Source organism: Salmo trutta, unplaced genomic scaffold (genome assembly GCF_901001165.1).
Source record: "Salmo trutta unplaced genomic scaffold, fSalTru1.1, whole genome shotgun sequence".
In the NCBI taxonomy this organism is placed as follows: Eukaryota; Metazoa; Chordata; class Actinopteri; order Salmoniformes; family Salmonidae; genus Salmo; species Salmo trutta.
This window is the reverse complement of record NW_021822319.1, coordinates 255,588-282,233: the sequence shown is the minus strand read 5'-3', so window position 1 is coordinate 282,233 and position 26,646 is coordinate 255,588. Positions and strand designations below refer to the sequence as shown.

The 26,646-nt window shown below is 50.8% G+C and overlaps 1 protein-coding gene across 1 annotated transcript in view; it reads left to right on the top strand.

Moving 5' to 3' along the window:
* The first annotated feature begins 4,909 nt into the window (after positions 1-4,909).
* Positions 4,910-26,646, top strand: part of LOC115181706 (threonylcarbamoyladenosine tRNA methylthiotransferase) — a 255,799-nt gene continuing 234,062 nt past the window's right edge. Inside the window, exon 1 of the mRNA XM_029743533.1 lies at positions 4,910-5,014. The gene's annotated coding sequence lies outside the window, so the exon portion shown is untranslated. The remainder of the gene's footprint in view (positions 5,015-26,646) is intronic.

Genomic DNA, 26,646 nt, shown 5'->3' with positions numbered 1-26,646 from the left:
GGGCCAAACAGGCAGGATATAACCACACCCACTTTGCCAAATCACAGCCCCCACACCACTAGAGGGATATCTTCAACCACCAACTTACTATCCTGAGACAAGGCTGAGTATAGCCCACGAAGATCTCCCCCACGGCAGAAACCCAAGGGTGGGCGCCAACCCAGACAGGAAGATCACGCCAGTGATTCAACCCACTCAAGTGACCCACCCCTCCTAGGGACGGCATGGAAGAGCACCAGTAAGCCAGTGACTCAGCCCCTGTAATAGGGTTAGAGGCAGAGAATCCCAGTGGAGAGAGGTGAACCGGCCAGGCAGAGACAGCAAGGGCGGTTCGTTGCTCCAGTGCCTTTCCGTTCACCTTCACACTCCTGGGCCAGACTACACTCAATCATAGGACCCACTGAAGCGATGAGTATTCAGTAAAGACTTAAAGGTTGAGACCGAGTTTGTGTCTCTCACATGGGTAGGCAGACCATTCCATAAAAATGGAGCTCTATAGGAGAAAGCCCTTCCTCCAGCCGTTTGCTTAGAAATTCTAGGGACAATAAGGAGGCCTGCGTCTTGTGACCGTAGGGTACGTGTAGGTATGTGACCTGTACGCTCTAGTCGGCTGGCCCTCATCCCCTAAACCAACACCTCCTTTGGCCGCCTTTCCTTCCAGTTCTCTGCTGCTAGTGACTGGAACGAACTGCAAAAATCACTGAAGCTGGAGACTTACATTTCCCTCACTAACTTTAAACATCAGCTATCTGAGCAGCTAACCGATCGCTGCAGCTGTACGTAGCCCATCTGTAAATAGCCCATCCAACTACCTCATCCCCATACTGTTATTTATTTTCTTTGCTCCTCATTTTTCACACCAGTATCTCTACTTGCACATCATCATCTGCTCATCTATCACTCCAGTGTTAATCTGCTAAATTGTAATTACTTTGCTACTATGGCCTATTTATTGCCTTACCTCCTCACGCCATTTGCACACACTGTATATAGTCTTTCTTTTTATCTATTGTGTTATTGACTACGCTTGTTTATTCCATGTAACTCTGTGTTGTTGTTTCTGTCGCACTGCTTTGCTTTATCTTGGCCAGGTCGCAGTTGTAAATGAGAACATGTTCTCAACTAGCCTACCTGGTTAAATAAAGGTGAAATAAAAATAAATAAATAAAAATGTACGGCAGGACCAAATCAGAGAGACAGGTAGGAGCAAGCCCATGTAATGCTTTGTAGGTCAGCAGTAAAACCTTGAAATCAGTCCTAGCCTTAACAGGAAGCCAGTGTAGGGAGGCTAGCACTGGAGTAATATGATCACATGTTTTGGTTCTAGTCCAGATTCTAGCAGCCGTGTTTAGCACTAACTGAAGTTTATTTAGTGCTTTATCCGGGTAGCTGGAGAGTAGAGTAATGCAGTAGACTAATCTAGAAATGACTAAAGCATGGATTAATATTTCTGCATCATTTTTGGACAGAAAGTTTCAGATTTTTTACTGTTACGAAGATGGGGGGGGGGAGCTGTCCTTGAAACAAATGAATGTGTTGTTCTTCTATGAGACTGGAGCAGACGGGAGCCTGCGTGTTATCAGATGGTCACGGATGGTCTATTTCTGGTTGGCTCATTGTTACTCTCTGAGACTAGATCATTAGTGGCATGTGACACTCGCTCACTGACAACTAGAATGGTTTGGTTTGTAAAATACTATTTAGTATTTTTACTGTTGGGGGGGTTTAGACTGTTTGTCCTGGTCATGTTCCCAGACCCTGTTTACTCCATCCTAGTCTTCTTAACTGACGGGGTTTAGACTGTTTGTCCTGGTCATGTTCCCAGACCCTGTTTACTCCATCCTAGTCTTCTTAACTGACGGGGTTTAGACTGTTTGTCCTGGTCATGTTCCCAGACCCTGTTTACTCCATCCTAGTCTTCTTAACTGACGGGGTTTAGACTGTTTGTCCTGATCATGTTCCCAGACCCTGTTTACTCCATCCTCTAGTCCTCTTAACTGACGGGGTTTAGACTGTTTGTCCTGGTCATGTTCCCAGACCCTGTTTACTCCATCCTAGTCTTCTTAACTGACGGGGTTTAGACTGTTTGTCCTGGTCATGTTCCCAGACCCTGTTTACTCCATCCTAGTCTTCTTAACTGATGGGGTTTAGACTGTTTGTCCTGGTCATGTTCCCAGACCCTGTTTACTCCATCCTAGTCCTCTTAACTGACGGGGTTTAGACTGTTTGTCCTGGTCATGTTCCCAGACCCTGTTTACTCCATCCTCTAGTCTTCTTAACTGACAGGGTTTAGACTGTTTGTCCTGGTCATGTTCCCAGACCCTGTTTACTCCATCCTAGTCCTCTTAACTGACGGGGTTTAGACTGTTTGTCCTGGTCATGTTCCCAGACCCTGTTTACTCCATCCTAGTCTTCTTAACTGACGGGGTTTAGACTGTTTGTCCTGGTCATGTTCCCAGACCCTGTTTACTCCATCCTAGTCTTCTTAACTGACGGGTTTAGACTGTTTGTCCTGGTCATGTTCCCAGACCCTGTTTACTCCATCCTCTAGTCTTCTTAACTGACGGGGTTTAGACTGTTTGTCCTGGTCATGTTCCCAGACCCTGTTTACTCCATCCTAGTCTTCTTAACTGACGGGGTTTAGACTGTTTGTCCTGGTCATGTTCCCAGACCCTGTTTACTCCATCCTCTAGTCTTCTTAACTGACGGGGTTTAGACTGTTTGTCCTGGTCATGTTCCCAGACCCTGTTTACTCCATCCTAGTCTTCTTAACTGACGGTGTTTAGACTGTTTGTCTTGGAGTCAACCTAGTCTTTATCCCTCCCAAAACGAGGCCTAATATAAACCATATAGAAATCAAACTGCTTTGTTTTCATGGTTGTTTGAGCATGGGCTCAAAAATCTTGCTTACAAAGTCTTCAGAATGTGTCCCTGTAAAGAAAAATATAGAACAGTCCTTTACCAGCCAGCTTGAATTATTTCTGTTTTCTTACATTTGATTTGTTCCATTTTTTTTCCTCTGGCTGTCTTTAAAACAATGAAAAACAGACATGTTTCTCCTTTTGTAAAACCCGGGTTATTAAGGCCAGACACCACTACAACCAGCAGCTTGTCAAGGGCAGACGCCACTACAACCAGCAGCTTGTCAAGGGCAGACGCCACTACAACCAGCAGCTTGTCAAGGGCAGACGCCACTACAACCAGCAGCTTGTCAAGGCCAGACGCCACTACAACCAGCAGCACAGGCTTTGTACTACACGGTGTCTTAGTGGTTAAGGGAGGGAGGGAGGGAGGGAGGCAGGGAGGGAGGGAGGGAGGCAGGGAGAGAGGGAGATCTGTGTGGAGAACAGGTAATGATGATACAGCCGTTGTCTCCCTCTCCTCTCTTTCATTCTTCCAGAACTTGGAAACAGCCGTGATACCTGCATGTCAAAGTTTTGGCACTGCCTGCTGCCTGCTGCCTGCTGCCTGCTGCCTGCTGCCTGCTGCCTGCTCTTGGATGTGTGTGAGCTGTAGTTTGGCATAGCTGTCTGAACTCAGCCGGACACACAGCTCATCAGGGGAACAGCAAAGCTGAGAACTCAAAGAAGCCCTAAGCGTCTCAGCCAGCCAGCCACAGAGGAATTCAGCCAGCCAGCCCAGTAAGCCAGCCAGCCAGTCAGCCACAGAGGAATTCAGCCAGCCAGCCCAGTCAGCCAGCCAGCCCAGTCAGCTAGCCAGCCCAGTCAGCCACAGAGGAATTCAGCCAGCCAGTCAGCCACAGAGGAATTCAGCCAGTCCAGTCAGCCAGCCAGCCCAGTCAGCCAGCCAGCCCAGTCAGCCAGTCAGCCAGCCCAGCCAGTCAGTCAGTCAGTCAGCCAGCCATGCCAGTCAGCCAGCCAGTCAGCCAGCCCAGTCAGTCAGCCAGTCAGCCAGCCAGCCCAGTCAGCCAGCCAGCCATGCCAGTCAGCCAGTCAGTCAGTCAGTCAGCCAGCCATCCCAGCCAGCCAGCCAGCCCAGTCAGTCAGTCAGCCAGCCAGCCAGCCAGCCAGTCAGCCAGCCAGCCCAGTCAGCCAGTCAGCCAGCCCAGTCAGTCAGCCAGCCAGTCAGCCAGCCAGCCAGCCCAGCCAGTCAGCCAGCCCAGTCAGCCAGCCCAGCCAGTCAGTCAGTCAGTCAGCCAGCCAGTCAGTCAGTCAGCCAGCCCAGTCAGCCAGCCAGCCAGCCAGCCAGCCCAGTCAGTCAGTCAGCCAGCCAGTCAGCCAGCCAGTCAGTCAGCCAGCCCAGCCAGTCAGTCAGTCAGTCAGTCAGTCAGCCAGCCCAGTCAGTCAGCCAGCCAGCCAGCCAGTCAGCCAGCCCAGTCACACTAAGGAATGGAAACCTGCCTTCCTTCACTGTGCTTCTCTCCTCTCAGGTTCACTTCACAGCAAACATAACAAGCAGAAGGAGACAGACGCACTGAGAAGCAGAACAATTAATCATGTCTGAAAGGAAAGCAGTCGTCCTGCTCGGTACTCACATCAAAAGAACCCTTGATGATGAGGGGGGGGGAACAACCAACTACACCAGTCCAGAGATTCAGTTCTCTCTCTGTATTAAACCTGGTTCCCTTTTCAGATATGTTCTTCTCTATATTATAACGTTGAGTTAAGAGGCTATTTGGTCTCAGAATAATGTAATGAACCATATGATTGTCTGGGAGAGGGGTGTTGGTCGGTCATACACCTGATCACACAAAATCCCTGCTGTTGAGGCTTGTCGTTTACAACACCTCCAGATCTCTTTAAAATGGCCACCTTCAAAAAGGCTTCATTGGCTGCTGCTTGTATTCCTCAGGTCCTGGCGGGTTCTGCTGTTAAACTTCACTAGTCTGTTGAAATGAGATATAGGTAGTCTAACTGAGGCCCGACCTCCTCTTCTCTCTCCCTCTCCAGATGTCTGAATGCGTGTACGTACTGTAAAACCAAGCATGCCAGAGGAGACCTGGCCAGCTACCCTGTAGAGGAACTAGTGGAGAGAGCCAGACAGTCCTTCCAAGGTGAGTCTACATCCGACTACACACTGCTGCTCCAGGCACGCTGCTGCTCCAGGCACGCTGCTGCTCCAGGCACGCTGCTGCTCCAGGCACGCTGCTGCTCCACACTGCTGCTCCAGGCACACTGACTTCTTTAACGACCTTCTTTTACTTTTAGTAACTGCCAACTCTTTGTAGGAGATAGCACCAGGGGATCTAGTGGGTTGTAGGAGATATCACCAGGGGATCTAGTGGGTTGTAGGAGATAACACCAGGAGATCTAGTGGGTTGTAGGAGATGGCACCAGGGGATCTAGTGGGTTGTAGGAGATAGCACCAGGGGATCTAGTGGGTTGTAGGAGATAGCACCAGGGGATCTAGTGGGTTGTAGGAGATAGCGCCAGGGGATCTAGTGGGTTGTAGGAGATAGCACCAGGGGATCTAGTGGGTTGTAGGAGATAACACCAGGAGATCTAGTGGGTTGTAGGAGATAGCACCAGGGGATCTAGTGGGTTGTAGGAGATAGCACCAGGGGATCTAGTGGGTGTAGGAGATAGCGCCAGGGGATCTAGTGGGTTGTAGGAGATAGCGCCAGGGGATCTAGTGGGTTGTAGGAGATAGCGCCAGGGGATCTAGTGGGTTGTAGGAGATAGCGCCAGGGGATCTAGTGGGTTGTAGGAGATAGCGCCAGGGGATCTAGTGGGTTGTAGGAGATAGCGCCAGGGGATCTAGTGGGTTGTTGGAGATAGCACCAGGGGATCTAGTGGGTTGTTGGAGATAGCACCAGGGGATCTAGTGGGTTGTTGGAGATAGCACCAGGGGATCTAGTGGGTTGTAGGAGATAGCGCCAGGGGATCTAGTGGGTTGTAGGAGATAACACCAGGAGATCTAGTGGGTTGTAGGAGATAGCACCAGGGGATCTAGTGGGTTGTAGGAGATAGCACCAGGGGATCTAGTGGGTTGTAGGAGATAGCACCAGGGGATCTAGTGGGTTGTAGGAGATAGCACCAGGGGATCTAGTGGGTTGTAGGAGATAGCGCCAGGGGATCTAGTGGGTTGTAGGAGATAGCACCAGGGGATCTAGTGGATTGTAGGAGATAGCGCCAGGGGATCTAGTGGGTTGTAGGAGATAGCACCAGGGGATCTAGTGGGTTGTAGGAGATAGCACCAGGGGATCTAGTGGGTTGTTGGAGATAGCACCAGGGGATCTAGTGGGTTGTAGGAGATAGCGCCAGGGGATCTAGTGGGTTGTAGGAGATAGCGCCAGGGGATCTAGTGGGTTGTAGGAGATAGCGCCAGGGGATCTAGTGGGTTGTAGGAGATAGCGCCAGGGGATCTAGTGGGTTGTAGGAGATATCACCAGGGGATCTAGTGGGTTGTAGGAGATAGCGCCAGGGGATCTAGTGGGTTGTAGGAGATAGCACCAGGGGATCTAGTGGGTTGTAGGAGATAGCACCAGGGGGATCTAGTGGGTTGTAGGAGATAGCACCAGGGGGATCTAGTGGTTTGTAGGAGATAGCACCAGGGGGATCTAGTGGGTTGTAGGAGATAGCACCAGGGGATCTAGTGGGTTGTAGGAGATAGCACCAGGGAATCTAGTGGGTTGTTGGAGATAGCACCAGGGGATCTAGTGGGTTGTAGGAGATAGCACTAGGGGGGATCTAGTGGGTTGTAGGAGATAGCACCAGGGGATCTAGTGGGTTGTAGGATACAACACCAGGGGGGATCTAGTGGGTTGTAGGAGATAGCACCAGGGGGGGATCTAGTGGGTTGTAGGAGATAGCACCAGGAGATCTAGTGGGTTGTTGGAGATAGCACCAGGGGGGATCTAGTGGGTTGTAGGAGATAGCACCAGGGGGGATCTAGTGGGTTGTAGGAGATAGCACCAGGAGATCTAGTGGTTTGTTGGAGATAGCACCAGGGGATCTAGTGGTTTGTAGGAGATAGCACCAGGGGATCTAGTGGGTTGTAGGAGATAACACCAGGAGATCTAGTGGGTTGTAGGATACAACACCAGGGGGGATCTAGTGGGTTGTAGGAGATAGCACCAGGGGGGATCTAGTGGGTTGTAGGAGATAGCACCAGGGGGGATCTAGTGGGTTGTAGGAGATAGCACCAGGAGATCTAGTGGTTTGTTGGAGATAGCACCAGGGGATCTAGTGGTTTGTAGGAGATAGCACCAGGGGATCTAGTGGGTTGTAGGAGATAGCACCAGGGGATCTAGTGGGTTGTTGGAGATAGCACCAGGGGATCTAGTGGTTTGTAGGAGATAGCACCAGGGGATCTAGTGGTTTGTAGGAGATAGCACCAGGGGATCTAGTGGTTTGTAGGAGATAGCACCAGGGGATCTAGTGGGTTGTAGGATACAACACCAGGGGGGATCTAGTGGGTTGTAGGAGATAGCACCAGGGGGGGATCTAGTGGGTTGTAGGAGATAGCACCAGGAGATCTAGTGGGTTGTTGGAGATAGCACCAGGGGGGATCTAGTGGGTTGTAGGAGATAGCACCAGGGGGGATCTAGTGGGTTGTAGGAGATAGCACCAGGAGATCTAGTGGTTTGTTGGAGATAGCACCAGGGGATCTAGTGGTTTGTAGGAGATAGCACCAGGGGATCTAGTGGGTTGTAGGAGATAACACCAGGAGATCTAGTGGGTTGTAGGATACAACACCAGGGGGGATCTAGTGGGTTGTAGGAGATAGCACCAGGGGGGATCTAGTGGGTTGTAGGAGATAGCACCAGGGGGGATCTAGTGGGTTGTAGGAGATAGCACCAGGAGATCTAGTGGTTTGTTGGAGATAGCACCAGGGGATCTAGTGGTTTGTAGGAGATAGCACCAGGGGATCTAGTGGGTTGTAGGAGATAGCACCAGGGGATCTAGTGGGTTGTTGGAGATAGCACCAGGGGATCTAGTGGTTTGTAGGAGATAGCACCAGGGGATCTAGTGGTTTGTAGGAGATAGCACCAGGGGATCTAGTGGTTTGTAGGAGATAGCACCAGGGGATCTAGTGGTTTGTTGGAGATGGCACCAGGGGATCTAGTGGGTTGTTGGAGATAGCACCAGGGGATCTAGTGGGTTGTTGGAGATAGCACCAGGGGATCTAGTGGGTTGTAGGAGATAGCGCCAGGGGATCTAGTGGGTTGTAGGAGATAGCGCCAGGGGATCTAGTGGGTTGTAGGAGATAGCGCCAGGGGATCTAGTGGGTTGTTGGAGATAGCGCCAGGGGATCTAGTGGGTTGTAGGAGATAGCGCCAGGGGATCTAGTGGGTTGTAGGAGATAGCGCCAGGGGGGATCTAGTGGGTTGTAGGATACAACACCAGGGGGGATCTAGTGGGTTGTAGGAGATAGCACCAGGGGGGATCTAGTGGGTTGTAGGAGATGACACCAGGGGATCTAGTGGGTTGTAGGAGATAACACCAGGAGATCTAGTGGGTTGTAGGATACAACACCAGGGGGGATCCAGTGGGTTGTAGGAGATAGCACCAGGGGGGATCTAGTGGGTTGTAGGAGATAGCACCAGGAGATCTAGTGGGTTGTTGGAGATAGCACCAGGAGATCTAGTGGGTTGTTGGAGATAGCACCAGGGGATCTAGTGGGTTGTAGGAGATAGCGCCATGGGATCTAGTGGGTTGTAGGAGATAGCGCCAGGGGATCTAGTGGGTTGTTGGAGATAGCACCAGGGGATCTAGTGGGTTGTAGGAGATAGCACCAGGGGATCTAGTGGGTTGTAGGATACAACACCAGGGGGGATCTAGTGGGTTGTAGGATACAACACCAGGGGGGATCTAGTGGGTTGTAGGAGATAGCACCAGGGGGGATCTAGTGGGTTGTAGGAGATAGCACCAAGGGGGATCTAGTGGGTTGTAGGAGATAGCACCAGGGGATCTAGTGGGTTGTAGGAGATAGCACCAGGGAATCTAGTGGGTTGTTGGAGATAGCACCAGGGGATCTAGTGGGTTGTAGGAGATAGCACTAGGGGGGATCTAGTGGGTTGTAGGAGATAGCACCAGGGGATCTAGTGGGTTGTAGGATACAACACCAGGGGGGATCTAGTGGGTTGTAGGAGATAGCACCAGGGGGGATCTAGTGGGTTGTAGGAGATAGCACCAGGGGGGATCTAGTGGGTTGTAGGAGATAGCACCAGGAGATCTAGTGGTTTGTTGGAGATAGCACCAGGGGATCTAGTGGTTTGTAGGAGATAGCACCAGGGGATCTAGTGGGTTGTAGGAGATAGCACCAGGGGATCTAGTGGGTTGTTGGAGATAGCACCAGGGGATCTAGTGGGTTGTAGGAGATAGCGCCATGGGATCTAGTGGGTTGTAGGAGATAGCGCCAGGGGATCTAGTGGGTTGTAGGAGATAGCGCCAGGGGATCTAGTGGGTTGTTGGAGATAGCACCAGGGGATCTAGTGGGTTGTAGGAGATAGCGCCAGGGGATCTAGTGGGTTGTAGGAGATAGCGCCAGGGGGGATCTAGTGGGTTGTAGGATACAACACCAGGGGGGATCTAGTGGGTTGTAGGAGATAGCACCAGGGGGGGATCTAGTGGGTTGTAGGAGATGACACCAGGGGATCTAGTGGGTTGTAGGAGATAACACCAGGAGATCTAGTGGGTTGTAGGATACAACACCAGGGGGGATCTAGTGGGTTGTAGGAGATAGCACCAGGGGGGATCTAGTGGGTTGTAGGAGATAGCACCAGGAGATCTAGTGGGTTGTTGGAGATAGCACCAGGAGATCTAGTGGGTTGTTGGAGATAGCACCAGGGGATCTAGTGGGTTGTAGGAGATAGCGCCATGGGATCTAGTGGGTTGTAGGAGATAGCGCCAGGGGATCTAGTGGGTTGTTGGAGATAGCACCAGGGGATCTAGTGGGTTGTAGGAGATAGCACCAGGGGATCTAGTGGGTTGTAGGATACAACACCAGGGGGGATCTAGTGGGTTGTAGGATACAACACCAGGGGGGATCTAGTGGGTTGTAGGAGATAGCACCAGGGGGGATCTAGTGGGTTGTAGGAGATAGCACCAAGGGGGATCTAGTGGGTTGTAGGAGATAGCACCAGGGGGGATCTAGTGGGTTGTAGGAGATGGCACCAGGGGGGATCTAGTGGGTTGTAGGAGATGGCACCAGGGGATCTAGTGGGTTGTAGGAGATAACACCAGGGGATCTAGTGGGTTGTAGGAGATAACACCAGGGGATCTAGCCAGAACGTGATCATGTCTAACGATCAACACACCACTACTAGTTAAAGTCAGATCTCTTCACCCAACATCTATAGAGTTTTTCACATGTATTTTTCGTCAGCCCTTCCAAGGTGAAGATAGCAGGTCCAACACCACCACTGTTATGTTTCAACCCACATTCAACAAGACCAAGGAGATCCGTAGAGACAGATCATTCATCATGTCTTGGACTAACTGACGGCAGACAGACTTCCTCACTGTGGCGTTTTGATTTCTAGTAACTGGCACACATTTCTTTCATCAACAAGCCCAGTTCAGAGCCAATGAAATGACAGGTCCCTTTTTAATGCTCCCCGGCGACCGTCTCTTAATCCGTCTTGATTGGACAGCTGCTTTCATCATGCCTCCACGTAGACAGACATGTCTCATCATGTTTCTATTTAGGTAGATGGACGGACAGACAGACGGACGGACAGACAGACGGACAGACGGACGGACAGACAGACAGACGGACACGGGTCCCCTAAATCATTAGTAATTAACTGTCTCTCTGTGTGGAGTCTGTCAGCAACACGGCCTGTCAGTCACAGAGCAGAGATTGGACAGTTCTGGAATCACACCCAACCAATCAGGTTAACCAGCTAATCGTTGCGTCAGGCAGTTATCAGGGATGGGAGGGGCCTATCAGTTCACTGTGTGTATTAACATGTGTGTTTACAGTTAAAATACTGTGTTTTTACTTCAGGTATAGCACAGTATTACAGTGGAGTCTAATACTTGTTCTTATCACATGCCGCCAGGCTTTGACATCGCTGTTATTAAATGGAAAAAGCTAGACCGTCTCCCTGAGGTGTTTTGACATCCGAGTCCACGATAAAGATGAATTCATATGTGATTTTTAAGCTGTTAAACGCTGCTGGTTGTTGTCTCATCTCTGGTCTCACCAGTCGCCTTAGTGCAGAGTGGAGTTAAATCCTCAACAGGAATATGATGTTTTACTGACTCGTCTCTAGTGCAGCGGTTTAGTTTGTCATGCAGGGGTCACGGAGGGGTCATCTGAACACACGGTGGTGTTTTTATTGGACGGAGAGGATGGACACGTCCCCAAATGGGACCCTATTCCCTTTATAGTGCACTGCTTCTTCTACCGGGCTCTGGTCAAATGTAGTGCACTATATAGGGAATAGGGCTCTGGTCAAATGTAGTGCACTATATAGGGAATAGGGCTCTGGTCAAATGTAGTGCACTATATAGGGAATAGGGCTCTGGTCAAATGTAGTGCACTATATAGGGAATAGGGCTCTGGTCAAATGTAGTGCACTATATAGGGAATAGGGCTCTGGTCAAATGTAGTGCACTATATAGGGAATAGGGCTCTGGTCAAACGTAGTGCACTATATAGGGAATAGGGCTCTGGTCAAATGTAGTGCACTATATAGGGAATAGGGCTCTGGTCAAATGTAGTGCACTATATAGGGAATAGGGCTCTGGTCAAATGTAGTGCACTATATAGGGAATAGGGCTCTGGTCTAATGTAGTGCACTATATAGGGAATAGGGCTCTGGTCAAATGTAGTGCACTATATAGGGAATAGGGCTCTGGTCAAATGTAGTGCACTATATAGGGAATAGGGCTCTGGTCAATGTAGTGCACTATATAGGGAATAGGGCTCTGGTCAAATGTAGTGCACTATATAGGGAATAGGGCTCTGGTCAAATGTAGTGCACTATATAGGGAATAGGGCTCTGGTCAAATGTAGTGCACTATATAGGGAATAGGGCTCTGGTCAAATGTAGTGCACTATATAGGGAATAGGGCTCTGGTCAAATGTAGTGCACTATATAGGGAATAGGGCTCTGGTCAAATGTAGTGCACTATATAGGGAATAGGGCTCTGGTCAAACATAGTGCACTATATAGGGAATAGGGCTCTGGTCAAATGTAGTGCACTATATAGGGAACAGGGCTCTGGTCAAACATAGTGCACTATATAGGGAATAGGGCTCTGGTCAAACATAGTGCACTATATAGGGAATAGGGCTCTGGTCAAACATAGTGCACTATATAGGGAATAGGGCTCTGGTCAAATGTAGTGCACTATATAGGGAACAGGGCTCTGGTCAAATGTAGTGCACTATATAGGGAATAGGGCTCTGGTCAAATGTAGTGCACTATATAGGGAATTGGCTGCAGTTTGAGATGCTGCCTATAGCAGCCAGGGCAACAGATGTCTTACTGGGAACCAGTTTCTCCTCGCTCCCGCAAAGCCCAGGGCAAGTTTACACTTTATAGAAAGTACAGCTGACCTACAGACCTTAGTGGATAGGCTGGGTCAGCTTGATTCTTCTTCTGTGAAGGCTGTTGCTACGTGTGAAGGCTGTTGCTACGTGTGAAGGCTGTTGCTACGTGTGAAGGATGTTGCTACGTGTGAAGGATGTTGCTGCGTGTGAAGGCTGTTGCTACGTGTGAAGGCTGTTGCTACGTGTGAAGGCTGTTGCTGCGTGTGAAGGCTGTTGCTGCGTGTGAAGGCTGTTGCTGCGTGTGAAGGCTGTTGCTGCTTGTGAAGGCTGTTGCTACGTGTGAAGGCTGTTGCTACATGTGAAGACTGTTGCTACGTGTGAAGGCTGTTGCTACGTGTGAAGGCTGTTGCTGCGTGTGAAGGCTGTTGGCTGTTGCTGCGTGTGAAGGCTGTTGCTACGTGTGAAGGCTGTTGCTATGTGAGTACTCTACTGTGAGTGCCAGTTTCTCTCATAGTGTCTATGTTATTCATAGTTAAATGTTCGCCACATAAAGGATATCAGTTTGACCACACATTGTCTAAAATACCAGCTACATATCCTTAAAATACATGTTCTCCAGATATGGAAAGCGCTGTTATTTAATGTCACTTGTAATACAGCGTGTTTGTTTGTTCCTGAGAACAGACACTGTGTTCGATAACGTGTGTGAAAGAGCCTGACAGCAGAAGTTGTTGACGCGAGCAGTAAAAAGAGAAGCCCAGAACTCATCAACAGTTGAGAGCTGCGGAAACAAGAAGGAAACAAACCGTTGGTGTGTTTTTATAAAGGACACCATCAACTGATTAGAAAGAGGAAGTTCTGGTTTGGCCACAAGTATCAGTCAGTCACATTGGATCCGTGTTGACTGTTAAGCAACACTTCATTTTGGGTTTATCACAGAGTTGGACTGGAAGACACATTATTACTGTTTAACTGTTTGTGTGGCTGGTGGCTTATTTACAAAAATGGCCTTGTGTGTACATAGGGTGTGTGTGTGTGTGTGTGTGTGTGTGTGTGTACATAGGGTGTGTGTGTGTACATAGAGCAGGCAGATGCAGCCCAATAACAGCTGAGCTCTATCCATCTGACCTGTAGAGAAAACAGGTTCATCCTCACAAAGATAAACAGCTGCTCTGTGGAGAGAGACTGATCTCTGTCCCTCCATCACCCTGTCTCTCCCTCCATCACCCTGTCTCTCCCTCCATCACCCTGTCTCTCCCTCCATCACCCTGTCTCTCCCTCCATCACCCTGTCTCTCCCTCCATCACCCTGCCTCTCCCTCCATCACCCTGCCTCTCCCTCCATCACCCTGTCTCTCCCTCCATCACCCTGTCTCTCCCTCATCATCCTGTCTCTCCCTCCATCACCCTGTCTCTCCCTCCATCACCCTGTCTCTCCCTCCATCACCCTGTCTCTCCCTCCATCACCCTGCCTCTCCCTCCATCACCCTGTCTCTCCCTCCATCACCCTGTCTCTCCCTCCATCACCCTGCCTCTCCCTCCATCACCCTGTCTCTCCCTCCATCACCCTGTCTCTCCCTCATCACCCTGTCTCTCCCTCCATCACCCTGTCTCTCCCTCCATCACCCTGTCTCTCCCTCCATCACCCTGTCCCTCCCCTGTCCTCCCTCCTTCACCCTGTCTCTCCCTCATCACCCTGTCTCTCCCTCCATCACCTTGTCTCTCCCTCCATCACCCTGTCTCTCCCTCATCACCCTGTCTCTCCCTCATCACCCTGTCTATCCCTCCATCACCCTGTCCCTCCCTCCATCACCCTGTCCCTCCCTCCTTCACCCTGTCTCTCCCTCCATCACCCTGTCTCTCCCTCCATCACCCTGTCTCTCCCTCCATCACCCTGTCTCTCCCTCCATCACCCTGTCTCTCCCTCCATCACCCTGTCCCTCCCTCCATCACCCTGTCCCTCCCTCCTTCACCCTGTCTCTCCCTCCATCACCCTGTCTCTCCCTCCTTCACCCTGTCTCTCCCTCGTCACCCTGCCTCTCCCTCCATCACCCTGTCTCTCCCTCCTTCACCCTGTCTCTCCCTCCATCACCCTGTCTCTCCCTCCATCACCCTGTCTCTCCCTCATCACCCTGTCTCTCCCTCCATCACCTTGTCTCTCCTCCATCACCCTGTCTCCTCCCTCCATCACCCTGTCTCTCCCTCCATCACCCTGTCTCTCCCTCATCACCCTGTCTCTCCCTCCATCACCCTGTCTCTCCCTCATCACCCTGTCTCTCCCTCATCACCCTGTCTCTCCCTCCATCACCCTGTCTCTCCCTCATCACCCTGTCTCTCCCTCCTTCACCCTGTCTCTCCCTCCATCACCCTGTCTCTCCCTCCATCACCCTGTCTCTCCCTCCATCACCCTGTCTCTCCCTCCATCACCCTGTCTCTCCCTCATCATCCTGTCTCTCCCTCATCATCCTGTCTCTCCCCCCATCACCCTGTCTCTCCCTCCATCACCCTGTCTCTCTCTCCATCCCCTGTCCTCCTCCATCACCTGTCTCTCCCTCCCTCCATCACCCTGTCTCTCCCTCATCACCCTGTCTCTCCCTCCATCACCCTGTCTCTCCCTCCATCACCCTGTCTCTCCCTCCCTCCATCACCCTGTCTCTCCCTCCATCACCCTGCCTCTCCCTCCATCACCCTGTCTCTCCCTCCATCACCCTGTCTCTCCCTCCATCACCCTGTCTCTCCCTCATCACCCTGTCTCTCCCTCCATCACCCTGTCTCTCCCTCCATCACCCTGTCTCTCCCTCCATCACCCTGTCCCTCCCTCCTTCACCCTGTCTCTCCCTCCATCACCCTGTCTCTCCCTCATCACCCTGTCTCTCCCTCCATCACCTTGTCTCTCCCTCCATCACCCTGTCTCTCCCTCATCACCCTGTCTCTCCCTCATCACCCTGTCTCTCCCTCCATCACCCTGTCCCTCCCTCCATCACCCTGTCCCTCCCTCCTTCACCCTGTCTCTCCCTCCATCACCCTGTCTCTCCCTCCATCACCCTGTCTCTCCCTCCATCACCCTGTCTCTCCCTCCATCACCCTGTCTCTCCCTCCATCACCCTGTCCCTCCCTCCATCACCCTGTCCCTCCCTCCTTCACCCTGTCCCTCCCTCCTTCACCCTGTCTCTCCCTCCTTCACCCTGTCTCTCCCTCGTCACCCTGCCTCTCCCTCCATCACCCTGTCTCTCCCTCCTTCACCCTGTCTCTCCCTCCATCACCCTGTCTCTCCCTCCATCACCCTGTCTCTCCCTCATCACCCTGTCTCTCCCTCCATCACCCTGTCTCTCCCTCCATCACCCTGTCTCTCCCTCCATCACCCTGTCTCTCCCTCCATCACCCTGTCTCTCCCTCATCACCCTGTCTCTCCCTCATCACCCTGTCTCTCCCTCCATCACCCTGTCTCTCCCTCCATCACCCTGTCTCTCCCCTCATCACCCTGTCTCTCCCTCCTTCACCCTGTCTCTCCCTCCATCACCCTGTCTCTCCCTCCATCACCCTGTCTCTCCCTCCATCACCTGCCTCTCCCTCATCACCCTGTCTCTCCCTCCATCACCCTGTCTCTCCCTCATCATCCTGTCTCTCCCTCATCATCCTGTCTCTCCCTCCATCACCCTGTCTCTCCCTCCATCACCCTGTCTCTCCCTCCATCACCCTGTCTCTCCCTCCCTCCATCACCCTGTCTCTCCCTCATCACCCTGTCTCTCCCTCCATCACCCTGTCTCTCCCTCCCTCCATCACCCTGTCTCTCCCTCCCTCCATCACCCTGTCTCTCCCTCCTTCACCCTGTCTCTCCCTCCATCACCCTGTCTCTCCCTCCATCACCCTGTCTCTCCCTCCATCACCCTGTCTCTCCCTCCATCACCCTGTCTCTCCCTCTACACCCAGGCTCTGATGTTGGACATTGGATATCCACCCCACCATCCCTCCATCCCTCTATCCTCCTACACCTCTACCATCCCTCTATCCTCCTATACCTCTACCATCCCTCTATCCTCCTATACCTCTACCATCCCTCTATCCTCCTACACCTCTACCATCCCTCTATCCTCCTACACCTCTACCATCCCTCTATCCTCCTATACCTCTACCATCCCTCTATCCCTCTATCCTCCTACACCTCTACCATCCCTCTATCCCTCTATCCTCCTACACCTCTACCATCCCTCCATCCTCCTACACCTCTACCATCCCTCTATCCTCCTACACCTCTACCATCCCTCTATCCTCCTACACCTCTACCATCCCTCCATCCCTCTATCCTCCTACACCTCTACCATCCCTCCATCCCTCTATCCTCCTACACCTCTACCATCCCTCTATCCTCCTACACCTCTACCATCCCTCTATCCTCCTACACCTCTACCATCCCTCTATCCTCCTACACCTCTACCATCCCTCTATCCTCCTATACCTCTACCATCCCTCTATCCTCCTACACCTCTACCATCCCTCTATCCTCCTACACCTCTACCATCCCTCTATCCTCCTATACCTCTACCATCCCTCTATCCTCCTACACCTCTACCATCCCTCTATCCTCCTACACCTCTACCATCCCTCTATCCTCCTATACCTCTACCATCCCTCCATCCCTCTATCCTCCTACACCTCTACCATCCCTCTATCCTCCTACACCTCTACCATCCCTCCATCCTCCTACACCTCTACCATCCCTCCATCCTCCTACACCTCTACCATATCTCTATCCTCCTACACCTCTACCATCCCTCTATCCTCCTACACCTCTACCATCCCTCCATCCTCCTACACCTCTACCATCCCTCTATCCCTCTATCCTCCTACACCTCTACCATCCCTCCATCCTCCTACACCTCTACCATCCCTCCATCCCTCTATCCTCCTACACCTCTACCATCCCTCTATCCTCCTATACCTCTACCATCCCTCTATCCTCCTACACCTCTACCATCCCTCTATCCTCCTACACCTCTACCATCCCTCTATCCTCCTATACCTCTACCATCCCTCTATCCTCCTATACCTCTACCATCCCTCTATCCTCCTATACCTCTACCATCCCTCTATCCTCCTATACCTCTACCATCCCTCTATCCTCCTATACCTCTACCATCCCTCTATCCTCCTACACCTCTACCATCCCTCTATCCTCCTACACCTCTACCATCCCTCTATCCTCCTATACCTCTACCATCCCTCTATCCTCCTACACCTCTACCATCCCTCTATCCTCCTACACCTCTACCATCCCTCTATCCTCCTATACCTCTACCATCCCTCTATCCTCCTACACCTCTACCATCCCTCTATCCTTCTATCCTCCTACACCTCTACCATCCCTCCATCCCTCTATCCTTCTACACCTCTGCCGTCAGGAAGTCCAGGATCCAGTGGCAGAGGAAGGTGTTTGCTCTCAGGGCGTTGAGCTTCCTGTCCTGCCTGGAGGGAACTATGGTGTTGAACTCTGAACCTGTAGTCGATGAACAGCATTCTCTGAGATGGGGTATTCTTGTCCAGATGAGATAGGGAAGTGTGTAGGACGATGGTGATTGTGTCATCTCTGGTTCTGTTGGGGTCGGTATGCACATTGTAGTGGGTCCAGACTGTCCGGTAAGGTGGAGCTGATGTGGTCCTTGACCAGCCTCTCGAAGCACTTCCTGATGACTGAAACGAGTTCTACACAGTGATAGTCATTTAGCCAGGTTGCCTTTGCTAGCTTGGGTACAGGGATAATGCTGGACATACTGAAGCATGTGGGGACCACGGACTGGGATAAGCTTGAATATATCTGTGAACAGCTGGTCTGCGTGTGCTCTGAGGACGTGGCCCGGTATACCGTCTGGACCGGCTGCTTTGCATGTTTTCAGAGATGGAGCGTTCACTGTCCTCTACAGCAGTGGGGGTCCTGTTGTGGGAGGATTGGTGGTGAGTACCTCGAAGTGAGCATTAAAAGTGTTTAGCTGGTCTGGGCGGATGGCATCAGTGTTCGCTGTGCAGATGCTTTTCTCTGTCAGGTCTGTAGGCATTGCCACATGCGCGTCACATCAGTGTCGTTGAAATGCAATTCCACTTTGTCCCTGTACTGTCTTTATGCACCTTTGATTGATTTCCGGAGCTGGTATTTTAGGCAGGTTTCAGTGCTGCTATTTACCTCAAATTACATTTGAATAAGTACAGAAATCTCCCCCAAAACATCCCATATAAGGAATCAACTGTGGTCTGAATTCCTGCTCCTCCTAATGTACCTAGGCTCATCTCACTAAATGGAACAAATACACTCTTCAATTTGATTGGCTATTTGGTTTGAGTAAAAAAGAAGTGAAGACTAATTCTGATTGGCCCAGTTCACCAATAGACAGTTTTATTCATTTATCTGGGATTTAAAAAAAATAGAAAAATAAATATGCATTTATTCAAATGTGATTAGAGGTAAATAGCACTGAAACCTGCCAAAAAACAAATGGAGTCCTTTTTAAGTCATTTGAATTATTCAAATGAGTGGATGAATAATTTCACATCAGAAGCCTTTTTACATCCATTTCCTGGTTAGAGAGAGTCCTTAGACAGGTCGCTGTCTACAATACTCTGACTGACTGACTCTAACGGGGTGTGTGTGTGTGGGCGTGTGAGTTTGCTCCTGCGTGTGTGTGTGTGTGTGACAGGGGGTGGGGGTTAGACTGAGAGACTGAGGCCCCTGACAAGGACAGGAGCCCCTCCCTTCCTGCCATCCTTCACACACATGATGTGAAAGAGAGCTATGTGTAGCTTTGAAGCTTGGCAGAGGATTTCAGGGCTTTGCTGTTAGTCCTGTATGATTTGCATGTTCGAGAACTCAGAAGGCTGTGGCCAACGCTGTCTACAACCTGAGGTCTCCTCCTCTCCTCCTCTTCTTCATGCTCCAGCCCTGCTGTTATGATGTTTTCCTCTTTCCCTCCCTGTTTCTCTCTTCTCCCTCTCTCTCTCTCTCCCTTCCTCCCTCTCTCTCTTGTCTGTCTCTCTCCCTCTCTCTCTCTCTCTCTCTCTCTCTCTCTTTCCCTCTCTCGCCCTCTCCTCTTTCTCTCTATCCCTCTCTCTCTCTTTCTCTCTCTCCCTCTCTCTTCTCTCTCTCTCTTCTCCTGTCTGGTAATAATTGGATAGCTCTTCCTTTCTGAGATGTCAGAGCTTGGCCTGAGGGACTGTTTAGTGCCTTCTCAGCACAGCAGCCTCTCAGGGAGCGTCTCAAACAGCACCCTATTCCCTACATAGTGCGCTATGGGCCCAGGTCCAAAGTAGTGCACTATATCGGGAATAGAGAGCCGTTTGGGACACACCATCTTGTCTGATTAATTTGTGCCGTTACAGTAAGACATTTAAATAGGAGTGTTTGGACTCTCTCAGTACTGTGGAATGATTCTCCTGGGTTAAGATGAGCTGTTGACTGGATTGTTGTCTCTGATATTGGCCTCATTTTTACAGCATGGAACCCTTAAAACAGCATCAGTGTTTTAATAGACCGCTCCTCTCTCTCTCTCTCTCTCTCTCTCTCTCTCTCTCTCTCTCTCTCTCTCTCTCTCTCTCTCTCTCTCTCTCTCTCTCTCTCTCTCTCTCTCTCTCTCTCTCTCTCTCTCTCTCTCTCTCTCTCTCTCTCTCTCTCTCTCTCTCTCAGTTCAGTCCCATCTCGTACTGATCAATAGAAACCCATTACAGACAAGGCTGTACTGCTGTTGCAGCTTCAGCACTACTGTTGATATTTGCTCTGACAGGCCTTCTGTACCCAGAGGCCTCTATGTCCCTCTACGTCCCTCTGCGTCCCTCTACGTCCCTCTACGTCTCTCTACGTCCCTCTACATCCCTCTACATCCCTCTACGTCCCTAGCTCTGACAGGCCTTCTGTACCCAGAGGACTCTACGTCCCTCTACGTCCCTCAACGTCCCTCTACGTCCCTCTACGTCCCTAGCTCTGACAGGCCTTCTGTACCCAGAGGACTCTACGTCCCTCTACGTCCCTCTACGTCCCTAGCTCTGACAGGCCTTCTGTACCCAGAGGACTCTACATCCCTCTACATCCCTCTACGTCCCTCTACGTCCCTAGCTCTGACAGGCCTTCTGTACCCAGAGGACTCCTAGCCAGGGGAGCTGTTAGGAGGAAGACGAGGGTCCATCCTCACCACTAACCATGACTCCATACAGCAGAACTGCACTGAAACAGGAGGAAGAGAGAGAGAGTGTTTTGGTTTCTACTTTCCTTGTGGGGACCAGAAGAACAAGAGAAATTGTGACAAGTGGGGACATTTCCCTTGTCCCCACAAGGACAAAGGCTATTTTAGACTCAGGGGTTTAGGGTTTAGGGTTAGGAGTTAAGGGAAAATATGATTTTTCAAAAGGGAATCAATTGTTTGGCCCCCACAGGGATAGTGAAACAAAGGTGTGTGTTTGGCCCCAGAGAGGACTGGTACTGGTGGGGCCGTTCTCTACTGTCCTCAACAGCCTCATGAGCTCACAGTGCTATAAACAAGCTGTAGGGCCCACTGTGGTATAACGAGAGGAATCGCATTGCATTGTGGATCTAGTTGACGCCGGTGTTTATCATAAAGCTGCCTGTTCTTTGTCCCAGAGACATTCAGTAATGTGTTTTTCTCTCGTGTGTTGAAGTCCGCTGGCCTTGGACACTGTGATACAGAACAATGTGTTTCTCTGATTCCTTGTTCATCACGGAGACAAAAAAAAATAATCCTCTCTCCTAAATACCACAACGACGTGTTTTCTAACCAGTTTGAAGAGGACTTGTAACCTTTCGGTTACTGGCCCAACGCTCCGGCTAACCATGAATTAAATGCTACTCTATTCTTTAAAATATATATGTTTCCTATTCTGTTACCCAAGACCTTCATAAACACAACCAAATGATAACTTTTTAGCGATTAGCGTATGTGAAATGTATGTATTACACTGGTAGAATGTTGCCGTCCAAAATGACTGCTCATTGGCTGAAAGTGGATTCCCTTGAGACCCGTTTTGTTCCTCTGTGTTAGAGACCTGCAGCAGCGTGGTCCTCTGTGTTAGAGACCTGCAGCAGCGTGGTCCTCTGTGTTAGAGACCTGCAGCAGCGTGGTCCTCTGTGTTAGAGACCTGCAGCAGCGTGGTCCTCTGTGTTAGAGACCTGCAGCAGCGTGGTCCTCTGTGTTAGAGACCTGCAGCAGCGTGGTCCTCTGTGTTAGAGACCTGCAGCAGCGTGGTCCTCTGTGTTAACAACCTGTAGCAGCGTGGTCCTCTGTGTTAGAGACCTGCAGCAGCGTGGTCCTCTGTGTTAACGACCTGCAGCAGCGTGGTCCTCTGTGTTAGAGACCTGCATCAGCGTGGTCCTCTGTGTTAGAGACCTGCAGCAGCGTGGTCCTCTGTGTTAACGACCTGTAGCAGCGTGGTCCTCTGTGTTAACGACCTGTAGCAGCGTGGTCCTCTGTGTTAGAGACCTGCATCAGCGTGGTCCTCTGTGTTAGAGACCTGCAGCAGCGTGGTCCTCTGTGTTAACGACAAGTAGCAGCGTGGTCCTCTTTGTTAACAACCTGTAGCAGCGTGGTCCTCTGTGTTAACGACCTGCAGCAGCGTGGTCCTCTGTGTTTCACTGCCCTCGGCTTCACACGGAGACAGTCATTATAGCTATAGCGCTGTCGTTTAGAGAACCAATGCACACACACACACACACACACACACACACACACACACACACACACACACACACACACACACACACACACACACACACACACCTTGTTTAGAGGCCCAATGATCCTCTATGGATCCATAGATATCCAGCCTCTTCATCTCTCTGACCTCACACACACACACACACACACACACACACTCACTCCCAGGCCCTTCTGCGTTCCCAGTAAAGGTTATAGAATCAGGACGAGGTATTGGGTCAACTGGCTCAGTGAAAGTGGTTTCACAGCAGCACCTGGTTAGATTAAATACTATAGACTGCAGCAACATGCCGTTTTCAAGCCAAATATGACCTTCTTTTCACTGGGGTCATATTCTTCTAGGATTTGATCATAATGTCCGTTTCCATCTGAAATGAAAGCTGACTGAAAAAGGCAGCTGGGTAGAGAGATGTTAGTTAATTCAGTTTAAAATAATTGACCCAATAAATGACTGGTTCTCACAGACAAACACAACCTCACCTGTCTGGCTGGGGGACATCTGTTTCCCTGTGGCTCCACGTCCGCTGTTCTGGTTCAGAGTACATTACACTGCAAGTCAAGTCTCCACTGTTCTGGTCCAGAGTACATTACACTGCAAGTCAAGTCTCCACTGTTCTGGTCCAGAGTACATTACACTGCAAGTCAAGTCTCCACTGTTCTGGTCCAGAGTACATTACACTGCAAGTCAAGTCTCGGCTGTTCTGTTCCAGAGTACATTACACTGCAAGTCAAGTCTCCACTGTTCTGGTCCAGAGTACATTACACTGCAAATCAAGTCTCGGCTGTGTTTATCTTGGCTGTTCCAGTTAGAGGGTCTTCATGTTCACATGGACGGTGTGTCGTTATCAATCCATCTGTTCCACTTGTCTAGACATGTCCAGTTGTCCACATCAGTTGTTCCAGATTAGGTGAGGCCTTACATACGTCCTGTAACGATGGAAACAGGTATGAAAGAGTAGGTTGACTGGTTAGGTATGTATCTCTGTGTTGAGGAACGGGTCTGATGAAAGTATTCCCCAGATCCCGTCTCACAGCAAGCTCGTCGGCCGATTTAAACAGTCATCGTTTATTTAACCCTGTCCATTTATTCATGATATATTTGACGAGCCGGTTCAGGCGTCGCGGATACTCACGAAGAACCCAATCTATTAAACTAGAAACAGCATCCCACTTGGTAGTATTTGCGTCAGCTCTGTGTGGTGTTAGATTGGAGTTCTGGGAATGGTCAATAGACTTGAGAGGTGTGGAATTAAAATGAGATGTCCATATAGCTTAGTTTGGAGGTGTCGGCCGTTCCTGTTAGATGGGAGTTGTCCATGTAGTTCAGAGGTGTAGACTTCTCTGTCCCCCTGTCCTCTCATCCCTTCTCTCCCTCCAGGACATGGGACATTCCCTCTGTCCCACTGTCCTCTCATCCCTCCTCTCCCTCCAGGACATGGGACATTCCTCTGTCCCCCTGTCCTCTCATCCCTCCTCTCCCTCCAGGACATGGGACATTCCCTCTGTCCCTCTGTCCTCTCATCCCTTCTCTCCCTCCAGGACATGGGACATTCCTCTGTCCCCCTGTCCTCTCATCCCTTCTCTCCCTCCAGGACATGGGACATTCCCTCTGTCCCCCTGTCCTCTCATCCCTTCTCTCCCTCCAGGACATGGGACATTCCCTCTGTCCCACTGTCCTCTCATCCCTCCTCTCCCTCCAGGACATGGGACATTCCTCTGTCCCCCTGTCCTCTCATCCCTCCTCTCCCTCCAGGACATGGGACATTCCCTCTGTCCCTCTGTCCTCTCATCCCTTCTCTCCCTCCAGGACATGGGACATTCCTCTGTCCCCCTGTCCTCTCATCCCTTCTCTCCCTCCAGGACATGGGACATTCCCTCTGTCCCCCTGTCCTCTCATCCCTTCTCTCCCTCCAGGACATGGGACATTCCCTCTGTCCCCCTGTCCTCTCATCCCTCCTCTCCCTCCAGGACATGGGACATTCCTCTGTCCCCCTGTCCTCTCATCCCTTCTCTCCCTCCAGGACATGGGACATTCCTCTGTCCCCCTGTCCTCTCATCCCTTCTCTCCCTCCAGGACATGGGACATTCCCTCTGTCCCCCTGTCCTCTCATCCCTTCTCTCCCTCCAGGACATGGGACATTCCCTCTGTCCCCCTGTCCTCTCATCCCTCCTCTCCCTCCAGGACATGGGACATTCCCTCTGTCCCCCTGTCCTCTCATCCCTTCTCTCCCTCCAGGACATGGGACATTCCTCTGTCCCCCTGTCCTCTCATCCCTCCTCTCCCTCCAGGACATGGGACATTCCTCTGTCCCCCTGTCCTCTCATCCCTTCTCTCCCTCCAGGACATGGGACATTCCTCTGTCCCCCTGTCCTCTCATCCCTCCTCTCCCTCCAGGACATGGGACATTCCCTCTGTCCCCCTGTCCTCTCATCCCTCCTCTCCCTCCAGGACATGGGACATTCCCTCTGTCCCCCTGTCCTCTCATCCCTTCTCTCCCTCCAGGACATGGGACATTCCTCTGTCCCCCTGTCCTCTCATCCCTTCTCTCCCTCCAGGACATGGGACATTCCCTGTGTGTTTCTCATTGACACTGGCTGCAGTCAGTTCCCAATATGCTCCTCGTCTCCTCTCTCTGTGACTAGATCTATGGTTGTCTCCCAATATGCTCCTCGTCTCCTCTCTCTGTGACTAGATCTATGGTTGTCTCCCAATATGCTCCTCGTCTCCTCTCTCTGTGACTAGATCTATGGTTGTCTCCCAATATGCTCCTCGTCTCCTCTCTCTGTGACTAGATCTATGGTTGTCTCCCAATATGCTCCTCGTCTCCTCTCTCTGTGACTAGATCTATGGTTGTCTCCCAATATGCTCCTCGTCTCCTCTCTGTGACTAGATCTATGGTTGTCTCCCAATATGCTCCTCGTCTCCTCTCTGTGACTAGATCTATGGTTGTCTCCCAATATGTTCCTCGTCTCCTCTCTCTGTGACTAGATCTATGGTTGTCTCCCAATATGCTCCTCGTCTCCTCTCTCTGTGACTAGATCTATGGTTGTCTCCCAATATGCTCCTCGTCTCCTCTCTGTGACTAGATCTATGGTTGTCTCCCAATATGTTCCTCGTCTCCTCTCTGTGACTAGATCTATGGTTGTCTCCCAATATGTTCCTCGTCTCCTCTCTCTGTGACTAGATCTATGGTTGTCTCCCAATATGCTCCTCGTCTCCTCTCTGTGACTAGATCTATGGTTGTCTCCCAATATGCTCCTCGTCTCCTCTCTCTGTGACTAGATCAATGGTTGTCTCCCAATATGCTCCTCGTCTCCTCTCTCTGTGACTAGATCTATGGTTGTCTCCCAATATGCTCCTCGTCTCTTCTCTCTGTGACTAGATCTATGGTTGTCTCCCAATATGCTCCTCGTCTCCTCTCTCTGTGACTAGATCTATGGTTGTCTCCCAATATGCTCCTCGTCTCCTCTCTCTGTGACTAGATTTATGGTTGTCTCCCAATATGCTCCTCGTCTCCTCTCTCTGTGACTAGATATATGGTTGTCTCCCAATATGCTCCTCGTCTCCTCTCTCTGTGACTAGATCCATGGTTGTCTCCCAATATGCTCCTCGTCTCCTCTCTCTGTGACTAGATCTATGGTTGTCTCCCAATATGCTCCTCGTCTCCTCTCTCTGTGACTAGATCTATGGTTGTCTCCCAATATGCTCCTCGTCTCCTCTCTCTGTGACTAGATCTATGGTTGTCTCCCAATATGCTCCTCGTCTCCTCTCTCTGTGACTAGATCCATGGTTGTGTCCCCAATGGCCCCTGTGGGCTCTGGTAAAACATTCACTATAAAGGGAATAGGGTGTAATTTGGTCTGCAGCCCCGTGTTTATTCATTCCTTTATCTCTGGGCCGCTCCAAAACAGTGCTTTAAATGAGACCAACGTGGACCCTGAGAGTCTCTGGTCAGCCAGCTGTTTAGTGGTTTAAACTCTCAACTCAGCACAAACACCTGTCCCTTCCAATCTGTGGGCTGCCACAAAACACTTCCAGATGTATCCACCCCCGTTCCAAAACACAGAGAGGAAGGCAGGGAGGCAGGGAGAGGAAGACAGGGAGGCAGGGAGAGGAAGACAGACAGGCAGGGGGAGGAAGACAGACAGGCAGGGGGAGGAAGACAGACAGGCAGGGAGAGGAAGACAGACAGGCAGGGGGAGGAAGACAGACAGGCAGGGAGAGGAAGATTTGTAGGAGTTATTGCAGAGAGAGGTATTATTAGTGTTGTGTAGTCGGTCCAGACTCTGTTCTGTTGATCAGATATTATTAGTGTTGTGTAGTCGGTCCAGACTCTGTTCTGTAGTCAGATATTATTAGTGTTGTGCAGTCGGTCCAGACTCTGTTCTGTAGTCAGATATTATTAGTGTTGTGTAGTCGGTCCAGACTCTGTTCTGTTGATCAGATATTATTAGTGTTGTGTAGTCGGTCCAGACTCTGTTCTGTTGATCAGATATTATTAGTGTTGTGTAGTCGGTCCAGACTCTGTTCT